The 8,368-nt window shown below is 31.9% G+C and overlaps 1 long non-coding RNA gene across 1 annotated transcript; it reads right to left on the reverse strand.

The window, feature by feature from the left end:
- Nucleotides 1-4,560: 4,560 nt before the first annotated feature.
- LOC126729022 (uncharacterized) lies at nt 4,561-6,646 on the reverse strand. The gene is made up of 3 exons (XR_007656459.1): nt 6,319-6,646; nt 5,310-5,390; nt 4,561-4,771 (listed from the first exon to the last, which is right to left on the reverse strand). It is a non-coding gene; the product is annotated as an uncharacterized LOC126729022 (long non-coding RNA).
- Between the last annotated feature and the right edge of the window lie 1,722 nt (nt 6,647-8,368).

Consider the following 8,368-nt stretch of genomic DNA (forward strand, 5'->3'; position numbering starts at 1 on the left):
GCCCAATGAGTCCAAACAATAAATTTGTAGAGCGTGGGTGAAAGAACTAGTTCTATTTGGTAAGAAAGACAATAACAATTGTTTATGTAAGAGAATCAAACACAAGTAAGATAAGAAAATCTATCCTCGGCTATGTTATAATGTCAAGTTTTTGATCAAGGTTACAAAAGTTCAAAGAATTCTTACAAAGATTTCTTGGTTTTTTCCATCTCCTTCTCCTTTGGCCACCTTTCCATGTTATATACTATAATTTTGATATCATCCCCACCATACACGTGCAAGTTAGTTTCTAGGAAATCCTTCTTGTCCCATCCAACACCTCCCAAAACTCTCAATTAGCAGCTGTAAGGCTGCTTCACCACTGTTCAGTTATCACCTCTACATTAATGCAGCCAGAGAGTTAGCTGGGATGCATTTAATGCGGAGGTAGAAGTTTTTGCAGATATTTGTTGCCTCCCTATACTCTTCTCTTATCCAATGTCTGATTTCTAACTGTGATGCAATCTTGAAGGTTCAGGACATTCAGGACGATAAGACATTCCTACTGACCTCGGATCTACATTTCCGATATGACTTTTCTCCTCGTACACATTTTGAACTATCATATACAATCCTTATTTCTTCTTATTCTACTATTCCCATAATATCCTTTATTTGACCATTCTCGGACTAATAGACATCCTCAAACTGGGCCATAGGCCCAATACATACAGTTTTAACAGTACCTTCTGTCTAACTGGCCCCCACATCAGTATATGTAGTAGACTAAACTCTAGACCTCTAGTACAAGTAGGAGACTTGCCTTTCACACAAAGTAGGTGACCTTGGGCCTATAACATTGTGCTAATATGTATAATATATCTCTAACAAAATACAATATTACATCTTTTATAGGAATTAATGCAACTCTCTTGAGATATTTCTCATTAGATATTACAATTCCCTATGCTTACAATAAACACACATAAAAAATTAAAAAAAATAAAAATAAAAAGAGAAGGAAAAAAAGATGCTTGTAGAATTGTCTTTGCCATGATTGATAGAAAATGAATATGATATATTGACAACTTACTCAATTGTCTTCGTGGAATTTTTGTTTTCTATGATCCAAGTTGTAGAACGATTAGTTTGATAAGAAAGAAAGTTGTAGAACTATTAGTTTGATAAGAAAGAGATTGATGCCTAAGATCACAGAAAACACATGGTAAACCAGGATGGGGATCAAAGTAGACAATGATTAAGCATAACTTATTCAATACGACTTTGGCCATTTATTTTATTTTATTTATTAGATAAAATATAATTTGAACTCTATCAAGATTTTTCTTTAACGTCAAACTAAGACACTAATTGGTTTTTGGTACAAGCGGGATTCAAATTCCAAGTCTATAATAAAAGTTTTTATTAGTTAAGCTAATTAGAATCTATGACTTTAACATAGGATAGGGTTTTATGGCAAGTAGGCATGCTTCCCATTTACCAACCCCTAATGGCTTATCCCATATTAAGGTTAGGCCTAGGGGCGGAGCCTAGGGGGCGCGCGGGGGGCAAATGCCCCCTCTGACCTTCCCCCAAACTCCTTCAATACAGGAGTCTAACGCTTATTTTGGCCTCTTACCATATTTTTAGATTATTTTCCTCTCTATTAAAAAAAATAATAAAAAAAATAAAAATAAAAAACAAACAAACAAACAGATAACTTAATAATGGACTCATAATAGTTTTTGTTTTATAATAATTATTAGAAGTCTCAAGGCACTTTCGGTATTTTACGATAATTGAAATTCAATATTTTCATGGGAATCTCAACTAGCTGATCCATGGGTTTTTTGGGTTAACAAGTTGTTGTTGCTACAAAGTTTCAAAAGTTGGAAAATACACTCTGTTTTATAGCCATGAAACAGGTGATTTTCATGCTGGCTTCCCTAGCTCTGAAGTTTTGAATTTAAGTGGTAGAGGAAATCCTTACAAGCTTTTAAGATATGCCTAAAGTTGCATCATTTTAAGATATAGCCAAGGTTAATTTTTTGCTGAGAGCTAATTGGTTTAAGATGTTATGAATGTAATATAAAAGTTTATTTAAAGTAGCATAATTTAGCTATTTGGTTGTCACATGGCTAAGACTATTATTGGGGCTGTATATATAGATATTTTTCTATTTCAATAAAGTTTGCTATTTCTTTCTCTATCAATATTTCTGGTTTCATTTGTTTATTGGATGCCATTTCTAACCAACAACAAAAAAAAAAAAATCTATGTCCCTACCATGATTGATTGCTCTGAACTAATAAATAGCTTTGCACTCACCCTCTATGCCTCTAGTGTCTTTTCCTTTTCTTTTTTTTTGAGAAAGGAGTGTCTTTTCCTTGAATTATTGGTTTTTTGATAAACTCCTTGAATTAATTATTGGTTGTGAATGGACCCGATTGCTTTTGCATAATATTAGATCGTAGTTTCAATTTCTAAAATGGTCAAGTTTTTCGCCTACAAGTCTCACTCCTGTTATCAATAACAACAAATATTTAAAATTCATGACCAAAAGAGAACACAATATAAAGAAAAAGTAATTGAACACGTATCGGTACATTACACCCACTACCCATGTTATTAACTTATTTCTTCCATATCAATCGACATTCTCTCCTACGATTATTTGCAGAGATCCTATTTAGATGTTTGGTGTATGTGGTCTATAATCTAATCACTAAATGTTTAAAGTTTCATTATAACCTTTTTATTTATTATTATTATTATGATGTATAAGAAAGTTGTGTTACTCTAACTAGTATACTTTTGATCACCTCAATAATAGAACTTTTTCTTTTAGAATCTCTTTTGCTTTATATTGGCTTTTTTTTTTTTTTTACTCATAGTCTTAAGTTTTTTAATTTTAGCCAATAATTCGAATAAAAGGAATCCCTACTTATTATGAATGCTTATCTATTGTCAAAGAGAGAATATATAACAATTGGGAAAAATGTCCTATCACCCCATGAACTTTGGGCTAGTTGCCTTGACACTCCCCTAAACTTTTATTTTAGCTAATTTAATACCTCAATTTCACACGTTTCGAATTACTACTTCTGTTATTGTTGTTTAGTAATCTAACGTCGTTCTCACGTGAGCACTAAACAACGAAAACGTATGTAAAAAAAAAAAAAAAAAAAAAATTTGTTTGCAGGACCAATTTGAGAGAGATAGGAGGGAACCAGGCCAGCCGTTCGTAATACCGCCAGAGCCGACATTCATGGTCCTGCCGGATTTGGGTCGTTTTCTGTCTTCCGTGCAAGAGAGAGAGATATCAAACTAAAACTTAAATTTTTTGCAACTGTTGTTTTATGTTGACTCTTAATCTAATTACCATTATCTAAAATACCTCTGTGCTAGTTCCACCAATTAAAATTGTTTGCAATCTTTGTTTTCTATAGACTCGTATTTGTTTTTTTTTTCCCCTTTTGGGATTGTCAAATCTGATTAATAGCACCCAACTGTTTGGCAAAGTTCTTCCTCTCTTGGTCAAAACTTCGGGTCTTAGTATAGGAAATTGACTGATTTGGTTCCATGGATATTTGAGTTGTGAAATTAAAATTGGCTGAGAAAGAGTAGGTTGCAAAGAAAGCATGTGTTTAAGTATGACTTGGAGACAATCCTTTTGGGTTTCCTAGATTCGATGGCTTGAAAAAAGAAAAAAGGAAAAAAAAAAAAAAGGGGAACACAGACCGAGACCTGAAAAACTGAGTAATTAGGGTTTGGTTCAGTCCCTGGAGAAATCTGGTTCGATTTTCTCTATTCGGTATGGTTTTCGGTATGGTTGGATCCTCTCCAAGATTTTTCGCTCAAAACTGAACCAACAAACAATTGATTTTGGTATTTGCTTTTTGTCCACACGTGAGTAGACGGTGGCTTATTAAACGGCACTGGCAGAAGCAGCAATCGGACGCACATGTGAAGTTCAGGTGATAAATTTGATAAAATAAAAGTTTAAAGCGTGTCGAAGCAACAAGCCAAAGATTAGGATGGTGTTAGAACATTTTTCCCTACCAAATGTTTGGGTGTTTGGGTCAGATCCAACATTTCAGGTACTGGTCAGAGTTGTCAGGGTCTGGTGACTCCGATTGGTCCAAATTTTTTAACTTCCTTAAAATTTTCGTAATTTTTTTTTGGGGGCCTTTTTTAGCCCAAATTAAGGGGTTTAGCAGTTTTATAAATCACTTGGATTCAGATTTTTTGAATCTCCTATACATTTTAGATTGGGCCTCTTTTTTACGTAATTTATTTTAAAATAGGCCTTAACTTAAATTAAGAACTACACTAGATTTGTTGGCATCCAGGACATACAAATCAATCCCAATACAATCTTTCTGTTTCTCTCTTTTTTTTTTTTTTTTGCTGAAACAATCTTTCTGTTATGTTTATTTTTTGTAATTAATTTGTGTGAAACAGAAAATAACAGAATAACATAAATTTAATCCTGGACAGAATAACACAACAGAACACACAAAAAAGCCTCTTTTTACCGCATGTGATCTCTTAAACAACACAATAGAAGCACCTGGGCAATACATATCAATCCAAATATATAATCTCTTCCACATTAAATACAAAAAATAAACACAACAAAATAGACTAAATTTGGACGAAATAGCACAACACGACACACAAAACCTAATTTTACCATTGGTGATCTATTAACAACACAATATGCACCTAGGCAGTAAGCCAGTAGCTCAACACAAGTAGGCAAAAAAGCCAATCTTAACACCTATTAAACCTGCCAATCACACAACAAATAATATTTCCATCAGCAAATAAATCACAACAGCAAGCATAAGAAACAGATAATAGCATACTGCAATATTTCCATATATGGATATATAATGGTAACCATAGAGGCAGTTACTGCAAGTTTGTAAGGCAGTAAAGCTAGTTATACAAAGTTCCTAGCAATATAATTAGTTACAACTATGAAATGCCACAGGTATTATCAGATAATAGCTTTTCCAAAGCATTGACTGGCAACTACTCTTTAGTTAATAATGTCTAGCTTATAGAAAAATAAAACCTATGGAGTAAGATTTTTTTTTTTTTCCTATAAGCATTAGAGTTTTTTTTTTTTTTTGGTGGGGGGAGAAGGTATAAGCCTTAAGAGTTGAGTATAGTTAGACAAGCAATATCTAAAATGTTTCCAAAAGGCTGCCTCTACAATAGACAAAAAGATATTTAACAAATAATATATCAGTAGCAAGTACAAGACCAATTAGTAAGGACAGTAAGTTAATAACAGTACGCGACTAAAGGCAGTAACTTACCAAGTCAATCAATACAAATTAAGGGACGTTTGCCTGAGCTAGGACTTGCTGCTGCACTTCCTGTTGCTTGTTGATTTATAACTAGAAATGAAAATAAAATAAAAACAATAGCTTAAATTTTTTTTGAATACATGAGACATTTAATAAAACTCAATAGAAAAAAAGTTTTAGAATTTAAACATATTCCTCGCTCAAACACAAACAGTAACAGTATCCTACTTGTGCAGGAAAAAAAACACACAAATCAAAACTAATATAAACTGAACAAAAAATAAAAAGCTCAAATACACAAATCAAAAACTAAACTAAACTAAATTTTTTTTTTTAAAAAGGTCAAATACAAAAAAAAAAAAAAAAAAAAAACAACACAAGACTAAATTAAGCTTTTTAATAAAAAAGGCTCAAATACAAACAGTATGAGACTTGAAATTTTATTAAATAATAAAAGCAAAAACAATGATGCTAAAAATTTATCAAACAACAGCAAAACAACAACAACAACCCTAACAGCAGAAGAAACATCAAACAACAGCATTAAAACAATTTATAATGAAACAAAAGAACATATGAATCTCCCTCACTAAATGGTTTAGGGAGTCAATCTAATCTACATAAAATAATTTGTTACGGTTAATAATTACAACTAAACATAGGATATGATTTACATTGCATATTACACCAGATTGGTCTATTTTTCATATCAGGCATCAAGTCAAACCAAAAGAAGAACAAAATCCCAACTTTAAGAACTAAACACATAGTATAACAAAAATCATAATTGGGTGTTGGAGTTTCGTTTTTGAAGACAGAAAACCCAACTTGGAGCCTTGGACAACTGTCAATCCAAAATAAAATTGAAAAAAATTAATAAAAAAAAATGAACAATGAACAAAAGTAAAATGGTTAGGGTATCAAGTTTTTTCAGTTAAAATTTCAAATTATAAATCTTTGGGTTTATTTGAATTTAACAATTGATTTCCATAACAAATGAAACCAATGAGAGACTCACAAAGAGAGAGATGAGAACTGAGGCGAAAAGCCAAAGATTGAATAGAAGACAGCAGAGGCATGAGGGTTTGAGAGAGTGGTGAGAACTGAGAAGACCGAAGAAGTCAGGGAAGTCTGAAGAGGAAGCGTGAAACTGTGAGACTGAAGTGAAGAGCCAGTGAGAGATCAAATCAGAAGTCCAATATTTAATTTTGACCGTTTGATTTTGGTCATGATTCTAATTTTAACGGATGATTTACAAATAGGGTACTTGTGCCTATTGAATCACTGCTCTATAATCTGTACTAATCTTCACCGTGGATTTTAATTTTGATTTGATATAAACGGTGGATTTGTAAATTGGGAAGTTGTGCAACAAAAAGCAGACATTTGATTTAGCTTATATACTGACATACGTTTCCCAGAGCCAGTGGCCAGAAAAGTTAGGCTATACTGGTAATTCGGTCGGTTCGGGTGAAATATTTTATAAACCGCCACCTAAACCGATCATTCAGTTCTTAATAATTATAACCCGTGACAGACCCATACTAGGATTCGGAGCAGCCTGTGGACCTTCGGTTCGGGCGGGTCCGTTGAACGGATCGCTGGACAACCCTAGTAACAAACACTAGCAACAGATTTTTTGTCTTACACTTTAATATGATGTATAAAATGTAGGTGTGCTAGAGAGAGAAATATATATAAAAACAAAAAAAATTATGGGAATATATAATATATATATATTATATATAATTGGTACATAAAAATTGTGGGAATTTGGTTATAGACAGAGAGAGAAAAGATTCTAATTCCAAGTTGAGAAACAAAGAAAGATAAAAGATTTTTTTTAGCTGAATAAGAAAGATAAAAGGTTAAGCTAACAAAAAAATGATCAAGATAATTTGGTGGGTTAATTTTAGATGGCCTTGGTACCTAAAACTAATGGCTGGCCAATTTAATAGCTATTTATTTTACTTTTATTTTATTTTTAAAATTTCCTTCCATTAATCACTATCTTTAGGGATAGGATAAAGAAATTTAGGAAGTTAAACAAGAAACATTTGTTTTATAATATAAGTGAAAACAGAAAATTAAATTTGGTTTTTCATTCTTTTTTTTCGTTTTTTTTAATATCCAACAAAATTATTAGATGGAGTTTAAAATTTTTGCTCATCTGAAGGAAAAAAAAAAAATTTGTTGTTGATATGTTATTAGCCAAATTGGCATTTTGTACTTGTTTTAATGGTCCCTAAATTAGTGGGGCTTTTCTAGGCCATAAGGTCAACACGTTGAGAACTTGAATACAAATCTCTGTATCACTTTTTGTGTACTACTCTATTTTCCACCAATTATTACGTGCCATGTTTTGATTTTACTTTCCTTATAAAATAACTAAAATTTAAAATAGAAAGCAGTCATACACATGACAAGTAATGATTAATGGAACATAGAGTGATACACGAAAAGTAGTACAGAGGATTTGCATTCTGAGAACCAACCTCATAGCCAAAAATCTTCATAGTTTCTGCCATGTTTTTGTTTATTGTTTTTCCCTTGAGGAAAAAAAAAAAACATTATTGAATTGGAAATTATATGGAAAAATAGATTGATCCAATGACAGTAGAAGAAGAGCAAACTCATACCTTTGTTTTATTTTTTTGAATAATATCTAGAGGCATGGACTCATTTCCTTTTCTATTTCTCTAAGCTAGAACAAAACAGATTGGATTGCTCAAAAAAAAAAAAAAAAAAAAAAAAACAAAACAAAACAGATTGGAGTGGGGTAAGAAGCAGGTGGAATGTCCTCATTCGTGAATTGGTTTGTAAATGAACCAAGTTGTTTATTTACAACTTGGGTTTGACTTTAAAAAAAAGAAAGTAATAACATTTCCCTTCCTTGAGTTTTGAGGTTTGAAGAAATTAACACTTTCTTTTTATTTATATTAATAGCAATATATTTTAAATTTCTTTAAGATTTTCTTTATAAATTTAGAATAAAAATACAAAATTTATCAAGTGCCAAAATATTTGCAAAGACAAATCTCTTTATAACTCATTAAGAAAAAAAGGGA

This window comes from Quercus robur, chromosome 5 (genome assembly GCF_932294415.1).
Source record: "Quercus robur chromosome 5, dhQueRobu3.1, whole genome shotgun sequence".
Classification (NCBI taxonomy): Eukaryota; Viridiplantae; Streptophyta; class Magnoliopsida; order Fagales; family Fagaceae; genus Quercus; species Quercus robur.